We start from the raw sequence: 9097 nt of genomic DNA, 5'->3' as shown, positions 1-9097 counted from the left end.
TAACCACGAAAACTGTAAAATTAAAAGTAGGAAATAGTATAATGACAATAAAAAATGCGAGATTAAACTGCAAAAATAGTTTTTAATAAATAATTTGTAATTACTGTGCAGTGTCTCGTTAATTTAATCCATTTTCAGCTTAATTCTTTGGTATAATTATGTTTAATCGTCAACACTGCCAATTGTACTTTCGTTTTTTTTTTTTGTGTCATGTATTGTTATCTTTAGAGGAAGCGTGAAAATAACACCCCGGTGATTGATAAATTAAAGAGCGGACGGTTGACTTGATATGCATATGTGATGTGAAGAGAGGAGATGCATGTGACTAGGAGATGTATGGAAATGGTGGTGCAAGGTAGAGAGGGAAGAGTTCGACCGAAGAAGACATGGATCGAGTGAATGACGATATGAGACAGAGAGGAGTGAGTTTCATTTTTATTTTATGATTGAAAGCGTACTGGTAGCCGGGAGGCCTTTGCAGTTTCACCAGGACAGGTAGGCGAGCAAAATCTCAGCCAGGAGAAGAGGAGTGAGTGTTGAGATGACGGCTGATAGAAGAGAATGGAATAGAAAAATTCGCTGTGCTGACCCCGCCTTATGAGGTAAGGTAGCATTGCTTTCTGTATATGCAATTTATCATAAGTCTACGATAATTAAAATAATATCTTTGTTGCCAACTAAAAGAGTCTTATAACATGTCATTTCGTTGAAGTTTTCAAACGCAAAACAACGACACCTACAATCAACATTTACCAATCACTGCTCGGCGCCATTGGTAGCGAATTAGAAAAATATATTACTGATTAGATTCAGATACGTAATTTATTGTCCACCAAGCACAATGCCCGCTCGAGCGAGAGCGACAGATGTTTAGAGCGAGAGGTCGGAATGGGCCTTGCAAGGTAATTTCAGTTGAGCGCGCGCAACCTAATCGTCAGGTTGTCAACATTCGTGACAACGTAACCTATCCCGATATTACGATCGTTTTAAACGGAATGTCCGGTACAGTGAGTAAGTAGGTGGAAAATGACAGTTTTTCACGAAATGTCACTTTGACAGTTGCAGTGGAGGTCCGATTTTATTTTTTAATTTGCATATGCTGTGTGAGTGCGTGTGATTGTTGGGCTGTGATTATGGATTGTTGCTGTTAATTATTGATTATTTGCGGGACATGAGGTATGTCAAATTACATATTTTTTTACTGATGGCCTTCTTGTTAGAATTGTATGAGCGAAAGGGTCTTTCATTTTAGCCGTTTGGTCGAATGGTGATCCCAATATCTACCTATTAAGAATTTAATTTGCAGTAAAGTAGTACAAGATGTGTTTGACGCACAAAGAAACAAAACGCAGCGTAATAGCAAGTCGAACTAAATAATAAAAAGAATATTTTTCGTGTAATAAAATTATAGATGTCAATTGGTTCTTGATAGGTATGCAAATTTCTCAAATCAGGAGGACGTCTTGAAGAAAATCAGAATTTAAAATTCCATTACACAGATAAGCTATTAAAAGCGTGTTAAAAATATTAAGACATTCTACATTAGACGTCTTGGAGCTACGTTTTTGAGACCAAAACAAATTAACTCAGAGCTTAACAATCAAATGTCACTAACAAAGATATTAACCACAATCTAGAGTGAAAAGAATACAGTAGTTGTTATCAATTAGCACCAGAAAAAGCGTGACAGTAATATCATTTTTATTTTCTCATGCATGTCAGACATTTCACCTGCGTTTCATTGTTGTACACAGTGCTCATGGGCCTGGTTTTGCTGATGTCCACAAGCGACGGACGTTTACCAAGTGCGCTATACTAGTCGTCTTCTTTTTAAGACAATAAAAATACTATATTCATCTAAAATTATACGGATATATATCGTATTTCTTCAGTAAAATTTGTGTATGTATGTATGTATGTGTGCCAGCTTAGAAAATTCTCCACGAAAAATCGGTGCCAGCTAGAAAAGAAAAGATTTGTAATAAGCCTTCAGTGATACTCAGTGGTACGTCTAGGCTCTATCCTTCAACTAGATGACTGACAGTAACTACTTACCCTCAGCTAAAGTAATAATTTAGTTAGGCAAATCAACAGACTTCAGCAATAGAAATATTGTTTTAATTATAGTCAATACGTGACTATTTATTTAGATCCCACTGAGTTTCTCGCCGTATCTTCTGAGCGGGTCGCGTTTCCGATCCGATGATAGATTGTGCAAAGCACTGCTCTTGCTAGGGCCAGTATTAGCAACACTCCGGTTTGAGCCCCGTGAGCTCACCTACACGTCAAGGAGAAGCTGAAATAGCCTCTCAACTTTATCAGACTAGGTAGGAAAAAAAAATATTATTGAACACAACAGAACAAAGGTTAAAGCCAATTTTACCTGAAACTGTCACTGTAAAATATATTACGGGTGATGGAAATGTATTCAATACACAAATAAATTTCAAATTATAAGTAAGTATATATTGAAGGTTTTTTTAACGTTATCTGACGATAGGTTTTCGTCATTTAGTTGATGATCCTAGCCGCTCCGTCATTGAGGGCTTAATACAAATCTTTTCTAATATCTTAGTACTAGTAAACAGTTATAAAACTTAAGTTACTTGTGTGTACAACATGAGAATTCAGTTTATAGAATTGACGCGTAGAATTGAGGCTTTGAGACGTGAAGTCTAAAGCACAGTTGTATTGCCTTCTTCTAGCTGGAAAGCCTGACTGATTAGTGGCACAAGTAAGCAGTAACTTCACCACGACGGCTTAAAGTACGCCTGTAAAAGATAGTTTGTGGACGTAGTATGCCGAGAGAGCTATCCTGGTGGTAGGACATCTTGTGGGTCCGCACGGGTAGGTACCACCACCCTGTTTATTTCTGCCGTGAAGCGGTAATGCGTTTCGGTTTGAAGGGTGGGGCAGCCGTTGTAACTATACTGAGACCTTAGAACTCATATCTCAAGATGGATAGGGGCATTAATGTTGTAGATGTCTATGGGCTACGGTAACCACTTAAGACCAAGTGTAGCCCGTGAGGTCGTCCACCCACTTATGCAATAAAAAAATACAGAGAGCGCTGCTGTCAATTCCCCGATGATTCTCTTGGACACCTTCTACGACTCGCAATTGTTGATGATCCTAACGAATATAAATCGACTCTCTACTCTACATTTACTCTACATTTCACAGTTCTCTATACTATACATTTTAGTAATTAAGTGCTTAAAATAGACGACTGCAGCTTAAGTTTGTTTCAAGTTAACACGTGTTGCGAGATAAGTGTTAGGATGCACTTTTTTTTTTAAAACATCTATCTTTGTTTTACACAATATTGACTTGGTCTCCTGACGTTTCGTGCTCAAATTTATGTGGTCGCGTGCGCTTTATCTGTAATACACTTTAAACTTAAAGATAACGAGTATATAAGTCTTAAAATTTCCAATTTTTATTTAGTATATTATTCTTAAAATTTAGAATTTTTTTCATTTTCTTCAATGAATTGCTTCGTTAATTTATCGTGTATTTTTTTGGCTTCAATTAATGTATTCGCTGACGGTCTACCTGGTTAGTGGTTAGTGGTCATTAACGCCTGTAGATATCCAACGGGAATACCGGCTTTTATTGACTTTGGGTACATTTTTAACCTTCTCCTCCTCGCGTCGTTTCCTCACTGCTGAGGGTCGTGACCATTATATATCGACAGGATTTTGCTCCTTGTAATGTCCCGCCAGCGCCTCCGATCGTTGACCGTATGAAGAGCGTCGTGGAATGGGATCTCTAGTGTGGTGTGGATGGTGCGTGGTGCTAGTCTTTAAACAAAAGGCATGATAGATTCCTAACAAGACAAACTGGACAAAGTTACCCATCGGAGCAGGCCAGCCAATATATCCTCTCCGACTTTTCATCATCAGTACATGGATAAGGACTATTGCTTTGCATGATTGGAACTCATTAAATAACCCTTATGCTTGTCTTGAAATTTTGACTTGGGATGCGTCTATGCCTATTCCAATATCTCCAACCCATATGCTTTTTTTCTGGTAGGGGACCTTATAAGGTTCATCCGTGTCTAGGGAAAATGTTTAATACCCTAAGCTAAAGGTATTAACTTAGAGTTTTTGTTTTATTATTATTATTATTATTATTTGATTTTTTGTTTTTTATTATTATTATTATTGTTTTTGTTTTAGTCCGAGATTAGTTATTATTTTTATTTAATTTTAGTATAAATGAAATGTTAATGCAATGTAATTAAGACGTGTAATATGGATGTAAAATCTGAAGTAAATTAAATAAATAAAAAAAAAAAAAAAAAAAAAAAAAATTAACAACTGGATTTCCTTAGTACTCGGTAATTCTAGCTTAGGTCTTTAATTTCAAGTCACCTTTTACTTTAGCTACCGGCTTTGATGATTTGAAAATTTTCTACATATTATATACATACGTTCGTATATAATCAGTGGTACCTAGTATTGTAATGATGACTTAAAGCTGCAAAGGACTAATTGAATAAAAACAAGTTCTTCTTTCTCCAGTCGATTTCCTCATCTCTGATGGTCGTAACCACCTCCATCCATGTCTTTCTTCCTCACGATGCTGTCATCTCATTCGGTCTTCGGTTACTCGTAGAGGATCGTAGGCGGTAGTAGGACTGGGGACGGATCTGGTATGACCAGTGATTTGGGGTCCTTTTTTCTTAAGGCTAGAGAATCCATTTACGGTACCCGGTCGAGGGGGTAACGGTGATTTGGGTTTCTTGCAATTACCTCGACAAACAATTACCGCGTAAAGCGAAGGAATTTCGATAGTCGGGAAATACTAGTAATTATTGTAATCCACAAAGCATTTGTTACAACCTGCTCTATGCGTGGTAGAGCGTGATGGATTCCGTAAGCATGGCAATTGATACGTTGAAAGCCTGCTCACATGCCTTCGACAAATATATCTTTTTGAATGAGGTTTAGGATTCAAGAATGCTGATTGTCTTTTAAGACTTACAGCTAAAAAAACTTATATTGATAATACCCTTTAATTGTGATCATAATTAATACAGGGATTGTTATTTAATACCAACAAATATTTCGTAAAGTTTTTTGAGTTGTTTTAACGTAAAAACCATAAAAAAATCACAGACGAAAAACTTATCACGAAAAAAACCAGCAAAAAACAAATCAAATTGTAAATAAATTAAAACGAAATTAAAATATAATTGTTTGTCTGCATATTCACTAGTTAGTAACGCGTGGACATGCATCAGACACTGATTGACAAGCGTTCGAAATCGTATCAGAAGCTATTGACGCGCGTTGATGTCTTTCTTTAGCGAGGTGTCGGAGCCGACGGAAGCTCCGCTCAAGAAATTAACTTTCTAATGAATTGAATAAAAGTGTCTCGTGCATTAATTCATCATTGTATATGTATGTAGGTTTTTAGGTTCTAATTACTATAGACAGCTTAAGTTAAATCTTCGGTTAACAATAAATGACCATGGTCGATTAATATTGGGTTATGTGAACCGAAATTCGATTTTAAGCATAATGAATGTAGGCTGCAGTAAAACTAGTTACAAATGTGCAGTTAATTTTTCTTTTTTATTGTTTAGATGGGTGGACGAGCTCACAGCCCACCTGGTGTTAAGTGGTTACTGTAGCCCATAGACACTTAGAGTATATAATTATACTATATGTACCTATACTCTAAGCATAGACATCTATGACGTAAATGTGGCACCCACCTTGAGATATAAGTTCTAAGGTCTCAAGTATAGTTACAACGGCTGCCCACCTTTCAAACTGAAAGGCACTTCTGCTTCACGGCAGAAATAGGCAGGGTGGTGGTACCTACCCGCGCGGACTCACAAGAGGTCCTACCACCAGTAAAAGCAATTTCATGAAGCATTTGTTTAATACGTGTATCAAAGGCGGTGTAAGCCTCTTTCGGCTAAGCTTACATAAAATTAGAGGAGGACTATTATTAATAAATATTATTTACGTGAAACATTATATTTAGCGGATTCATAAAGCAATTAAGATTAATTACCTTAACATTGCTAAAGAAACTATGAATTATCCATTGATGCGGATCATAACTAAACCATCTTCAAGAATGAGATATATTTACACTCAGATCACACGTTACTAAATACGGTTTTCAAATAATTAAAATTTTTATTAAGCTCATGGATAATATCAAACAATGATATAGATCCGACTTCCAGATCACACTGAGTCTATCCGATAGAACTTTTTTAAAGGTTTTGCTCCCTGACTTATAGAGACAACGGCAACCTTCCCGTACATAAAATATATCAAAAAAGTTAACCATCGATCACTTAAGCATAAGAAGGAAGTCGCCTAACAACTTTTTCGGATTTTTACGGAACCCGAACGGACGACCTGTTAAAAGTCACGGGAAGCCGCTGGATGTAAGACGCATAGGACCGTTTATTGTGGTGATGACGTCAATAGGCAAAAAAAGGATAGTCAGGTATAGTCAATGTCAACAACTACTAGGCTATGTAAGAGGAAAATCAGGGGTCGTAAAATCACTTGCCTATTAAGTCAGCAAATAATTTTGCGTTAATAAGAAAGGTTGGAAAATTTAGATTCGGGTGCGCATGGGCAGATGTTCTGACGGGTCGACCACTGTTAAGTGGCATTAAGGTCCCGGGAGAACGCTCAACGCCTATCTGCCACCTGTCTGCAACGCATAATGCGTTACTTTGGCCACGTTGCCCACAGAGGTGTAGACAACTTGGAACGTCTGATAGTCACTGGGAAAGTAGAAGGAAAACGTCCTAGAGGCCGGAGCCCCAAACGTTGGTCCGACCAGATCTCCGAGCAAACCAGCGGACCACTTAGCGCTGCAATACACCAGGCAACTGACCGGAACCGATGGAGGCTGACAGTAGACAAGCTAAAACGGAGTCACGATCCTCAGCAATGAGGGAGCGATGGAGAAGAAGAAGGTCCCGGGGATACAGCAAGGCGATCGCCCACCTTGAGACAGTCGTGTTCTGAACAAATAAAAATTATAAATTCCCACGCATTAACAAACATTTTACAATCGTAATTAAAATGGACTTATCTGTTCTGTCACAATGAAATCAAAATTACGGCACGTTTTCGTCATCAATTCATTCTTAATGCACTTACAGTGTTTTGTTAAATTAATTTAGAATTTTTAATTGATCATTAACTATGTTAATTTATAGGAAGCGTCGTTATCGAATTAATGAGCCGAAACGTAAGTCCGAATTGTGTTTAGTTGCAGCGGATTTCCTACTACTAAAACGGAGGGCTTTAACGAGATTTTTTTTGTTGATATTCCTCGATCGCCTATTCGATGTGTGCGTATTTGGAATGTTGGAAATTTTTTAAATGCCGTTGTTGCGTTTCTAAAGTTTGATTTAGCGTTCGTTAGATGGCGCTGGGCATTGTTTCTAACAAATATATACGTATGTATACATATGTATAAAAAATAATCAGGGTTTTGATATTGACCGGTTGATATGTAACATCGTGTAATAAAAATCAAACCTGCAAAATTATAGTTTGCGTAATTAGTGGTGGTAGGACCTCTTGTGAGTCCGCACGGATAGGTACCCCCACCCTGCCTATTTCTGCCGTGTAGCAGTAATGGGTTTCAGTTTGAAGGGTAGGGCAGGCGTTGTAACTGTAGAACTTATATCTCAAGGTGGGTGGCGCATTTACGTTGTTGATGTCTATGGGCTCCAGTAACCAATAAACACCGGATGGGCTGTGAGCTCATCCACCCATCTAATCAATAAAAAAATTTATCGAAGCAACCGGACCGGACCGGAGCTGTTAGTCTTCAAGAGCGCTCAGACAGCTAGCTGTCAGCAAGCCCATTCATCTCATCTGAGTCCTCAAGTTCACCCACTCGTCCTGCTTAAGCGTCAAGGTCTCTAAGACAACCCCAATCCTTCCAATCGCTGCCACAAACAACCGAAATACATAACAGGCAAGTGCATTGTAATATTGTGGCCGGAAACTCAGTCGTTCCAATTTTGATAGATAGCGTATCATTCGTCAGATCCTTCCGGTCACCGTCCTCGCCGAATCCGTAACTGGCAACGAAGGGCTCGACGAGTAAATTAACCCATAGACACAACCCACTGAGTTTGTCGCCGGATCTTCTCAGTGGGTCGCGTTTCCGATCCGGTGGTCGATTCTGCGAAGCACTGCTCTTGGTAGAGCCAGTGTTAGCAACACTCCGGCTTGAGCCCCGTGAGCTCACCCATACGTCAAGGAGAAGCTTACCTATGCTGATAGCCTGATAGCTTTGAGAGGCTTTTTTATTGCTTAGATGAAAGGACGAGCTCACAGCCCTCCTGGTGATAAGTAGTTAATGGAGCCCATAGACATCTACAACGTAAACGCGCCACTCACCTTGAGATACAAGATCTAAGGTCTCAAGTATAGTTACAACGGCTGCCCCACCTTTCGAACCGAAACGCATTACTGCTTCACGGCAGAAATAGGCAAGGTGATGGTACCTACCCGTGCGGACTCACAAAAGGTCCTACCACCAGTCATTTTAAGTATTAAATATAGTTTTAAAAGCAAAAAACAAAAGACACGTGGCGTCACCGTAGGCGCTCTCGCGTGTTGCATGCAACTTAGTTTGCTGTATGTTTTTGCTCTCGTTTTTAATGATAATCGGACGCTTAAATTGAAATCTGTTTATTTTTGTTAAATTTATAGTGATAAAATGTTTTTTTTATGTTTAGATGATGAAATCGCGAGTGAAATAATGAAAAAAGAACGCGTAGTTTTAATTGTGTTTTTTTTGTCCCCGATGGAGTAAGAGTCTATCTATAGAACCCACTCTTATGAAGGGGCGAAGATCACCGTCTTTGGGACTCAGGACCATAGTCTTATTGTCTATTAACTAAGCGTTCAAAACTATAGCCCTATTCCAGTTCTCAAACTTTAATCATAGATGTCGCCATATGTCATTGTAATCGAATCCAAAACTTATTCTAAAAAAATTATGAAGGCATTTTATTAATTTTAATGTTATAGAAAAAATACTGTTGCTGTTTTATACAAAAATTTTAGTCATTTTTTTATTTATTTCT

At 38.3% G+C, this 9097-nt stretch overlaps 1 protein-coding gene across 1 annotated transcript in view; it reads left to right on the top strand.

The window, feature by feature from the left end:
* The first annotated feature begins 910 nt into the window (after positions 1 to 910).
* LOC101737761 (transcription factor Sox-5) overlaps positions 911 to 9097 on the top strand; it is a 419303-nt gene continuing 411116 nt past the window's right edge. Inside the window, exon 1 of the mRNA XM_021353198.3 lies at positions 911 to 1176. The gene's annotated coding sequence lies outside the window, so the exon portion shown is untranslated. The remainder of the gene's footprint in view (positions 1177 to 9097) is intronic.

The sequence above is a fragment of the Bombyx mori genome, chromosome 14, assembly GCF_030269925.1.
Source record: "Bombyx mori chromosome 14, ASM3026992v2".
NCBI classification, from domain to species: domain Eukaryota; kingdom Metazoa; phylum Arthropoda; class Insecta; order Lepidoptera; family Bombycidae; genus Bombyx; species Bombyx mori.
This window is presented reverse-complemented; position numbering and strand designations above follow the sequence as displayed.